Source organism: Periplaneta americana, chromosome 9, assembly GCF_040183065.1.
Source record: "Periplaneta americana isolate PAMFEO1 chromosome 9, P.americana_PAMFEO1_priV1, whole genome shotgun sequence".
Taxonomy (NCBI): Eukaryota; Metazoa; Arthropoda; class Insecta; order Blattodea; family Blattidae; genus Periplaneta; species Periplaneta americana.
Window position 1 is genome coordinate 63,502,879 of NC_091125.1, and position 12,175 is coordinate 63,515,053.

Below are 12,175 nucleotides of genomic sequence, written 5' to 3' on the forward strand. Positions count from 1 at the left end.
GGTTAAGATATCGATGTAGAAACAAAAAATGCAGTTCATTTAATATTTTTAAGTAATTTATTTATTTTATGACAATAACTTTCGTGTGTACTATGCTCATCGGAGCGCAACTATGCCATGTCCATTCTGCTACCTGATTTATTCGGGGTGCAACTATGCCATGTCCCATCTGCTACCTGATTTCTTCGGGGCGCAACTATGCCATGTCCCATCTGCTACCTGATTTCTTCGGGGCGCAATTATGCCATGCCTAGGCCTCCCAATTGACCGCGGGGCGCAACTATGCCATACCGTCTCAGAGACGCTCTGAAGCTGTGTAGGACAATATCTCAAGATGCGCAATAAATGTTGCGTTCGAATTTCTTCCTGCAACCGCTTTTGTTAACATTATGTATTAGTCGTAGTGACATAAAAGAAATCAGTCTTAAACAATTCTGAATCCAGTAAACAATTCAGGCGCCATATAATTTATTTTATTCACCATTGCTTTCTAACGTCCGGGATTTGTCTACCCCTGATTTGTACAATAAGTAAAAAGCACCTAGATACTTTATATCTAATTAAAGTTTGGAATTAAATGAAAAAATATAAATATCAGCACAAACTTAAAATTGAACAAATTGCGAGTGCTTACTTTACGAGTATCTTCACTTTACAATCAATGATTGTAAACATTGTAGGCTAAGTGTTTCAAATAAAAAATTTGTGCTTCTTTCTGATAAAATACATTTTCTTCTTTTCTAACGGCGTGCTTGTTACGAAATTCTTCTATTCGATCATTCATTTCCAATTGCTAGCTTTGTTTTGTTTTCGTATGTTCACTGAACAGCAGAACTGATGTTGGATGTCGCCAAGCTATACTCCATACATACCTATACTGTTGAGGGTTTCTTAGAGGCTCTAGGTAATCAAACGCAGGACTTTAGTCATAACACAACATCATGACGCGTGATTAAATAGTGATTCGCTTTTTTTTTCATTAAAAATATCTGCATAATTTTTTAACATTCGGCATTGTATCTATATTCAAGTGATCTCTCTTACTAAAAAATAAAATCTTAAAAAATCACATCCCAAAGTTATGATCTTTCTTTGTTAATCACCCTATGTGTAAACAGTACATTATATGCCAACAGCTATTTGTGCAATTAAAAACTAGGACCTATTAGAGTGCAAAGTTCAGTCACTGTTCCCCCCTTTCCCATCCTGCACAGAAACGCTGCGCCACTTCCTGTGCGAGGTCTTCAAATATATTCAGGGTTGCCAGATTGGGCTACAAGTAGCCAATTGGGCTACTTAAAATTTTAATTGGCTATTGATTTTTGCCATTGGGCTACTTGCGACTTTTTGGGCTACTCAAAAATTTTCGGGGCTATTTTTGGGCTATTTTTTTCTGATTTGAATTTGTGGAAAATTAATAATAATAGGTGTAGTAACAGTCTTCGTCTCCGTGAAAAAACCTGTTACAGTGTACGTCTCGCTTTATTCCACCACCACCTTAACCACGAGAAACGACGTACCTATGCGAAATATATATTTATTGTACATGTCACATGACCAATCCAATGTAAGGGGATTTTCTCGTTTTACCATGACCAGTGCCAGCAGAAATGCAGTGGCGAAGTGCAGCCTGCAGGCACATAATAATCAGTTGCTGTTTTTCATCCAATTCAAGCGATTTTTGTGAATGCCGATGTAGTTTATTACAATAATCTTAAATTAGGAACTAGGATCTTTTGTAAAAGTGATATACAGTTTTTAAGCTATATTAGAGAATTAATTTTTTTACTGTTTTGTATCCTAATTATAATGTAGGCTAATTATTCAATTCTGAGTCCTATAGTGAAATAATTTTAAGAGAACTATGTTTGTTATAGAAGTGATATACAGTGATAGTGAATAACTTTTTTTATACATTTATTTTGTTTTGTGATTATACTGAAAATGAAAATATTTATTATTTCGTTCTGTAATTGCTGAAAATGGGACAGTGGGAGAAGTATACCAAAACGTTTAATAGGCAGTGGTTAAATGATACTTCATTCTCAAACTGGCTTAAGGATGTGAAAGACTACAGCAATAAAGCAGATTGTAAAGTTTATAAAGTTCAAATTAGTGCTCATAAAGGAGACTTGAAAAAAAAAAACATTCCGATTCAGTTAAATATATATAATCCGCGAAATATAAATTTGCCATTTATATTGGGCTACTTTTTCTAAATTTTGGCTACTTTTCCAGCGAGCTTTCGCTACTTTTAGTTATACCAATCTGGCAACCCTGAATATATTCATTCAAGCACTTCAACACAAACGACTTCCGACTTTTGCATTGAAGCACGTAGAAAGTATAGGGCCAGAGAGTGGCGTTGTAACTAGCAGCATTCTCCGTCCTACCACACCGGAGACAGACGGCATATGTGAGGGCATTCAGGCAGAGATCGTAATTATCACAGGTAGGACGTTCGTACCAAAACAGTAGATTTCAGTTGAGTACAGCGAGGAGTGTAGATATCTGCGCCTCGCCTTGCTCCCGCTCGCTACAGACGACACGCAGTTCACATAAACAACGCATAGTATAATTCTGTGGAGCTGTGTAGAGTCGTGAATAGTTTGAAGAATATTGTTAATTTATATCAATATTTTAGGTTCTGAACAAAGTAAGCTATTCTGTTATTATTGTATTATTTACGCGATGTTAATATTATGCATGATTCCAAAAAAAAAGTAAACTCATTTGTTATTAAATAATTATGCAAACAGGAGTGTATAACACGTTTACTTTTTTCCCCCGATTATTCTTCGTTAAATGTTGACGTCTCAGTTGAACTTGAAATTCCGCATAGGAAGTGGGGATGGGTGGAACATACACTTCGCCGACCTCCAGGTGACCCCACCAGGAAGGAATTGGATTGGAATCCGCAGGGCAGCAGAGGAAATGGTAGACCCAAGATAACATGGAAACGAACTGTTCTCACAGAAGCTAAAACGATGGGGAAGACGTGGAGTGAGATCAGAGAGTTGGCCAGGAATAGAGTCAGATGGAGAAGCTTTCTGATTGTTCTACGCAGGAATGATGAGAATATTGTTTGTTTGTTTGATCGATTGATTGATTGATTGAAATGTTGACGTCTCGTGCTGCTATGCATTCAGTTGCGTTGCAGTCAAGTTCAATATCGGAATTACGATACGAACTTCCTAGCTGTCATTACAATAGAAATGAAAATTTTTCTTGAAAACAATTATTGTGGGTTTAATATTGTGTACCACATATGAGATACACTATTAGATTCACAAAGTTGTTGTTCACCTGATGACAGTAAAAAGTACTATATCGTATTTCAGATTTGTTCCAGTTACGTCTTGTGACGAAGAACGAATATTTTCAGAGTACAAATGTATTTCTTTTGATAAAATAAAAATATGTATGTTATTTGTTATAATGATGCTAGAATCATAATACTCTGTTTGTTATTTTTATATGTATGGATAAATTATTTTAGTTTGAGAGTTACGAAGTTTCTAATAATTACACATTATTGTTTTGTTTTAATATTATTCCTTTATTATTTTCTTGTTCTTAGGCCGTGGACGACTGGAGCATATGTTTGGTTACCACCCGGCTGTACATGTTTGTCGTTCTGGTTCATTCACATTGAGAGCTGCGCTACTACTTTTCATTGGGTAGAGGTACAGTTCAAGCTCACACAATTTAACAGTTTTGGTACCAACTTCCCAGATGTGCTTATTACTGATAAGCGCGGAAATGTTTACGACAACTGAGCTAAGAATCTATGTGGCACTTGTCTCGTGGCGCTGAAAAGTCTAGTGAAGAATTAAATTTCTATTGATTGGCCCAAGTGGCTAGCGGGTAACATGTAGGCATACTGTTCGTCCGAGTGGTTATGTCGCATCCTGGTTTCCCTCATCCGTTTCTGCTCGTCCCTCTGTAAAGGCTAGTAGCTGGGCTGTTAAGCCCTTTCGGAAAATATTTGCTGTATGGAATTGGAGGAAGTCTACGTAATATTATACAATCGTTTAAAGTAATTTAAATAAAAGGGACCCATTAAGTAAATAACTATCATGTGATTTTCCCCGTTTCGACGACCCTGCGACATAACCACTCGGACGGAGAGAGAGTTAAAAAAATAGACATTTCAGAACTGTCCGAAGTTGGTTCTTTTCTTCTTGGGCTAGTGTAGTGACCAGCCGGGTTGTGAATTAGTAACTTTATGTCCGGAATTCATAAACGAAGAATAGCAGTACGGTTTGGTGTTCATTATAGTCCTGTGATTTAGTGAACAATGCTTTATGTCTAAAAATGAGAATATTATATCGTACTTTACATCGTTTCTTCGATTAACCGTGAACAGTGGCATGTAGAGTAAATAGACCTACATGCCATTCAGTACCTCGTGAAACCTACATGCGCGTAAGGGGAAGCAGAAGGTGGACTGAGAATCTTCCCTCCATCGCTACGATTCCACTGACAGCTAACTAACTTACATTCACCGTAAGATTTTTACTATAAGCTACGACGCATGCTCGCATTCGTTTCACGAGATAACGAATGATCTATACTTACAGTTTCTACCAAAAGTTTGACACTCTTTCAAAAGTGATGTTTCACTCCTGACTTTATATTTATGTGAAACCCCCTGATCTTTATGCAGAAACAAATGCCTGTGAAAAATGAAGTTTTTACTTTAAACCCAATCTCTCTATCTTTCAAACTGTGGATTATATAAGAATTTTTCTGTTATGAAAACATAAAAATTACATTATTTGTAGGAAAACAATTCGTTACTCCAGAATGAGTGTACTTAGATCAATGAATTTTGGAATAGAGTTAGACATGTCTGAAATGTTTCTTGTGCAATTATCACTTTTATTTTAAAAAAATGTGTGACAGCTCTTTCACTCATTGTAATCCACATTTTTTCTTTCTTGTATTCAAGAAAAATTGCCGGTTTCTAAAATTCTCTTGAGTTTGAAATTCGCGGCAAATTTATCAGGACCGCCAATACCATTTACATCATAACATTGGAGTTAATAAAAACTTGTCAATTAGTTTATTCCCTCCATTTTTAGTAAATAGTTGTGGAGTTTGTTACAAGTATTAAAAGTTATATTTATTCCTTGAATAAAAGTTAAAATAGGTCGAAATTCAGTGAGTATGGACATGAAGTGGCAGATTATTGTAATGTGGAAGAATGGCTTGAGATAATATTTAACTCTATCCCAAAATTCATTGATATAAGTACATCCATTCTGGAGTAATTATTTTTTTGCCTACAAAATTGTAATTTTTCAATAAGTTTTCATAACAGAAAAATTATTATATAATCCACAGTTTGGAAGATATAGAGATTTGGTTTTCAGTAAAAAAAAAACTTCATTTTTACAGGCATTTGGTCCCTGTACAAAAATCGAGGGGTTTCATGTAAGTATAAGGACAGGAATGAAATATATACTTTGAATGGATGTCCTTAAACTTTTGATAGAAATTGTACATATTGGCCTACTTCATCTGAATCATTGGCGTATTTTATCAATAAAGATGTGCATAACAAAGACGAAAACGGTTGGATTTTGGTGGATCTAGATCTCTTTTAAGAACGGAAAAGACCGTGAAGTATGTATGTTGCGAAAAGAGAAATGGGAGAAAAAGGGAACAATTCGCAATGTAATTATTTTTAAGGAAGACAGAAGAATATCATAGCCCTTTCGCTATACTGAAAACATGATTAGAACGCATTGTAATGGGAGTAACTTTGTTTTCTAGAAGAACGTACATGCACCATTGAAAAGGGACATGTTTATTTTCAGAAATAGTCGCGTTTTTTTTTTTTTCGTTGGAAGAAACAGTCTTCTATTCGATCACTTCCAGGACGAAGCGATATGTATTCACCACATTATAATGCTAAATTATAGGACATTTTGAACACCCAGACCAATTATAGCGTTCTTTAATCTAAATAAGCTACTAACAGTGACTCTGACAAATCGATAATAGTTAGGCCTCTAAGATATAGATCAATTAAGAATTTATCTTTCACTTTTGAATGACAGACCGGAAGGTATGCTTTACCTTCTTGATGTAGAGATGTAAGAGTACAAGACGAGGTGGCCGAGTGGTTAAGGCGTTGGACTGCTAATCCAATGTGCTCTGCACGCGTGGGTTCGAATCCCATCCTCGTCGAAATTAATTTTAAGTATTGAAAAATTACAATGAACGCATGGAAGCTGAAAAGTTAACTTAGAAATAGAAGAAGTACATTAATACTCGCTTTATTTCGTAGTTTACATCAATAATTTAGGCACAATTTTTTAAACGTAAATGACTCTATCTGTTGTAAATTAATTGCATTGCTCGTCGTCCTCGAGCAGGCAATTCTAACATCAGACGATAACTACAAAGAAATTCCTGTAAGTGTATTGTAGTGAGAGTAAACAGTAAATAATTAGTATGAGAATTACAAGGAGAGCAAAACTTCTAGCGCGTAGAAAGGAAGAACCAGTAAGAGAATATAATTAGGAGAGAGGATAATAGAGCAAATGTGAAAAATCAACTTTTCGAAACTCCAAATACCAATGCTGGAGAATATTTCAAAATCTAGATAAAACAATTTTTTTCTTTATTAAAAAAGCAAATGGCTCTTCGAGTTCGGTACTATTATTTACAGATATAACATTCTCAATGATGTAGTGTGTTATTCTTCGGCCAAAGTCATTCATATTTTTGCATTTGGGTGACCAGAGATATATTCCACAAACATAAGGAATATTGATTTAAAAGTTACAAATAAAATCCTCTAATAAGTAGGAGTCGTATTTTTCTGTTCCACAAAATAATAAGGTAACAGCTGTGTTGGAAAGAGTGGGTGAAAAAAGAATGGCGCTGAAACTGATTAGGAAGAGAAAAAGGAATTGGTTGGGTCACTGGCTGAGAAGAAACTGTCTGCTGAAGGATGTACTGGAAGGAATGGTGAACGGAGAGGAGTTCGGGGCAGAAAAAGATATCAGATAAGATAAATGGATCATATGCGGAGACAAAGAGGAAGGCAGAAAAAGTAGGAAAGATTGGAGAATGCTGGGATTGCAGTGAAAGACCTGCTCTTGGGCAGAAAAAAGTGAATGAAATGATGATGATGATGATGATGATGATAATAATAATAATAATAATAATAATAATTATTATTATTATTATTATTATTATTATTATTATTATTATTATTAAAAGAAATAACTCAGATGAATTGGGCATATAAAATAATCTGTAACGCTGTGAAAAAAAAAATGTCAGAAAAAAGAATATTAGATCACACAAATTTAAAATATTTTAATAACTTCGAACATGATTTGAAATTCTTAACTTACACAACTGGAAGATTTACTGTTACGGCTGGTCCAATATTGCGAAGTCAGCAACAAAAGCAAAATATCTTTAGAAAACAAAATTCTGAGAAAAGTGAATGAATTGAATTATTTGGGTTATAATTTTATTTATCTTTTGAAGGCGAACTGGATACATCCCAGAAAATTAAGAAGTACACGAAAATAATTGACATCATCAATAAAATATTCAAGCCTTTTTGAATAGCCTCCCTATCGATATAAAAATGAAACTCAAAACATAAGATTATTTAGGGCCAAATTAAAGAAGTACCTAATTTCTCACGCCTTCTATTCTGTAGGTGAATTCATGACATTCAATAACGCTTCATAAAATTGATACTAAAACTTTGTGTTGTACTAGTAAACTATATTGTAAACCTCTTCTGTATTTCATCTAAACTGTGACTATAAATTAAGACTTTATAATAGTATTAAGTTTTTGTGACTTGTTCCATATTCTAGTTGTGAAGCAATGTATGAATACCATGGAATGTTAATAAATACAATAAAATACAATACAATACAATACAAAAACATACTCGCTTACGCTTCTACAACATTCTCGCGAAGCTTTGACATTAAAAAGAAAGAATATCAGTAGAATCACAGAGTATGAAATGAAATTCATGGCAAGGACTGTGAAATATAGGCTACTAAGTACGAGCAAGGGAAAATGACAGCGTCAGGGCTGAACTTGGAACCTGTAATGGGCTACAATAATACTTACTTACTTACAAATGGCTTTTAAGGAACCCGAAGGTTCATTGCCGCCCTCACATAAGCCCGCCAGCGGTCCCTATCCTGTGCAAGATTAATCCAGTCTCTATCATCATACCCCACCTCCCTCAGATCCATTTTAATATTATCCTCCCATCTACGTCTCGGCCTCCCTAAAGGTCTTTTTCCCTCCGGTCTCCCAACTAACACTCTATATGCATTTCTGGATTCGCCCATACGTGCTACATGCCCTGCCCAATAATAGACTCCCAAAAGCAAGTTCAACCCCTTCAGACCTGAATTTATATTAAAAAAAGACTGGTCACATAATCATTCTGGGGATCCAAAATTCCTAAATCAAGTCTTCACAGAAAATCAAAATTTGGGGACAATTTTGACTCCTGGGGTCCCAAAATTTTAAATTTTATTCTTAATTCAGGTATAGAAATATTTCAAAAATAATATTCTCCATTTCTATCACATTGAATTTTTCAAAATATTTAAAAGTAGGCCTATCGAAGACAAAAAAAAACAATGTACACTATAATGTACATCAGGGGTTAAAATAGAGCCCTGCTGGGATAACATCTTTCAACCAACCTCGGAACAAATGGACGGATAGTGCAAGACAGTAACAGACATCGCGACCACCTAATACAGGATGATGATGATGATGATGATGATGATGATGATGATTAGGCTTCGAGACTTCGGACCGAATAGAGCAGTTCAGTGGGAAATCCGCATAACGGCGTACTGAGTATAGGCCTAGTGGTAAAGCGTACAGTGGGTGGGGGAACTGCAGAATGGATGCCAACAAATACGCAAAGGAAAACGCTCTGGATTTGAAGGTTCTGACGAATGATTTGGTTTTCATACAAACCTATTTTCAAACTGTGTCTGAAACTATTACACGGTTAGAAAAGTCAGCAAGAGATGCCGGAAGCCCTCAAATTAATTGAGGAAATGACACATAGAATTAATAAGACACCAAGTACATCGGTTACTGAACGTGTAAAACATAAGTGGAAATCAATTCTATGTAAAAATAATGAATATGGAACATTGTGTAATATAAGCAGCAAATTAGTGGACGTAGAGTCACCCGAGAATAAAGGACTGTCTCTTAGAGACTGAAATGATGTTAGGTTTTTTTCATTTTACTCCTATCACATCATGCGACGTAGAGCGCAGCTTTTCACAGTACAAACTGTGTTTGACAGATAAGCGAAAAAGATTTACGTTTGAGACATTGAAAATGTATCTTGTAGTACATTGCGATTCGGTACTGTAACTGCACTTCCTAAATACGACCAATAGGATAAATGAATAAATTAAAATTGATGCATGTTTATTTCCACCATTAACATTGTGTATAATTAATAGGGATCGGATTTTTATGTAATTACATATTATATTCCTTTGAACCTAACCGTATATAAATAACAAATCTTTGCGAATCTTGTAATTACCATTAATATATTAAAATTTGATACTACATATTTTTACATATTTACCCCACATTACATATTATGGCTTGGTATTACATAAATCTACATATTTAGGGGTTTTATTCATTTTTACTTCTTTAAAAGGAAAAAGAAAACTGCTGCTGGGGAAGTTTACAATTTGAAATAAGCCTTTTTACCTACCCGAGAAAGGATATATTTTGGGACGAAACATAACATCTTAGTTCCAGGAAGTAAAAGAGGCACTCACCCCTTACCGCCCACTGTAAATATGAGTGAACAAAAGGCAACCTTTTTCATACAACTACTCTGTATTGTAAAAATCAAGGAGGGAATAATCTCATACGCATAAGCGGACGACATAGTAGTAGGGTCTAAAGACCTTACAAAGTTAAAAGAAACAAACATCATGGTAAAATGGTGCAATGAAAACAAATTTGATATAAATGTGAACAAAACAGAAATGATGATACTCAGAAACGGCGGAAGAGCATTAGAAACAGTAGAAATCGTCATGAAGAAAAGAAAATTAAAAATTGTACCAGACTACAAATATCTAGGCTTAACAATACAATCCAGCGCACATATTGAGTACATATTTCACATTTTGATACTACATAAAAATCCGGTCCCTAATAATTAAACACAAATGCTTATAAAAGACAAGAGAATAAATGCTTTTTATATTCTCTTGACATTGTCATTGTGTAATGTATATTTACTTTCAGAATGTACATATGTGTGTGTTTCTCCATACTACCGTACTCTACTCTAAATAGCAACGTTGTTACCTCAACACATCTCTACCTTTCACTCCTGCAGCGAGTCAACAACCTTTAGTACATGCACAGTAAACTTATTGTATCGGGTCCAAAGTCTCGAAGCCTGATGATGATGATAATGATGATGAAATATATTAACTTAGTTCTAAAATAAAGATGCGATTGTGCCGGGTTATAGATTGCAGATGCAGTATCTTAAAAATCGCATCACAAATTAACTTTATGCAGAGATTTATTCATGCAGAATCTAATCCCTCAAGTTAAACGAACACATTTAACAAATATATTGAAATCGAGTGACTATACAAATTACTTACTATGAATCCAGAGGTCACGCAGACCAGTATCAATCCAAGTTCAGACGAGAAAAATAAAAGTTACATGGAACTGATCTCTGATTTGTTTCTCGACGCCGATGGCGAAAGAGATACTATTCTTCAACCAGGAGATTAACCGTGAAAGGAATGTGCTTACTATTACGTCATCTATTGGAGCGAAGTAGATAGATAATATTACCGTTATAACGTCAGATTAAAAAACCTACGCTCTCCTGCATATGTTATTTCCTGTATGGAGGGATTGAAGTACCAGGAGATTAACCGTGATCTAATTTTGTAACTAGGGTAGTGTAAATATGTGTGTATCAGTGTTATCGTTTGTGCTTTGAGAGTTAGCCAATGGAGATGCGTGTACCCACGTGTGTGACCTTATGACATCTTATGACATCAACATTCATTCATAGCATTATCCCGCTGAGTCCCATTCCCCAGAGATTTTCTCCTGATTGGAGTACAGTATTTCAATTTAATAATTTTAATATATCGATGGCTGAGAACCAGACTGTTCTAAGTACAACTTTTTATAAGAAAGAAATCTTTGTTTCATTGTGTTCCAGTTCTTGTTTGCATATATGAATCGAACACAAATTGTAAATATTCCTCTCCATAAGGTTGCTGTGAAGGTATTCCAAATTGTTTCATGAAGCTTTGAATATCAGGAGCTTAAAATAACTCTCCTGAAAAAAAAAGGGGGTAGTAAAATGGACTTGGAACAGTCTGGTTTTGGGCCATCGATATGTTACAGATAAACCTATGGAATTTGTGTATTCGAAGAATTATTTTATATTTTCATGGTTATGAAGAAGCCCTACAGTAGTCATTTGGAAATATCAGGACGTTGAATGTAATTCAGATACCGGTATTTAGTTCCCTCATTTGCTGTAACTTGATTCACTCTGATGTACATAAAAGAACCAAAACTAAATTTATTGCTACAGTTAATCTATTTTATTATAAGCACAAACATTTCGTTGCTTATAATTATTATTTTAGTTTACGTAGGCCTCTGTAGTTCGAAGAACAAGGAATCACAGTTCTATTTAGCCAATTTATGTGATACAGATACTGACGAAAAGTACAGCAATCATAAAAGAATTGAAAACGTATTTAATATTTGATTTGTATTGTGTGGAAGTATTGAACATCTGACCTGTAGCTTCACGCTGGTATGGATTTAAAAAAAAAACTAGACGACGAGGATGGGATTCGAACCCACGCGTGCAGAGCACATTGGATTAGCAGTCCAACGCCTTAACCACTCGGCCACCTCGTCTCATGAATAATATCTTTCCTTAGCCAATAATCATTGATTGTGTGTTGTTCTTCACACCTGTCATTCAATTATCAGTAATAAAAATAACTGACAGCTTCCTACTTATCTCCTCTGCAGGATAATCTTTGTTTAGTTATTTGAAACATATGGACAGCTGAGCTGTATCGAATACGTATTAAAACAATGTCACGGACTCCTTGAA

General features: G+C 35.0%; 2 non-coding genes across 2 annotated transcripts; one reads left to right on the top strand and one right to left on the bottom strand.

Moving 5' to 3' along the window:
- The first annotated feature begins 6,116 nt into the window (after positions 1–6,116).
- TRNAS-GCU (transfer RNA serine (anticodon GCU)) lies at positions 6,117–6,198 on the top strand. Its single transcript has one exon. It is a non-coding gene; the product is annotated as a tRNA-Ser (tRNA).
- A 5,693-nt stretch (positions 6,199–11,891) lies between these two features.
- On the bottom strand, positions 11,892–11,973 carry TRNAS-GCU (transfer RNA serine (anticodon GCU)). The gene has a single exon. It is a non-coding gene; the product is annotated as a tRNA-Ser (tRNA).
- Between the last annotated feature and the right edge of the window lie 202 nt (positions 11,974–12,175).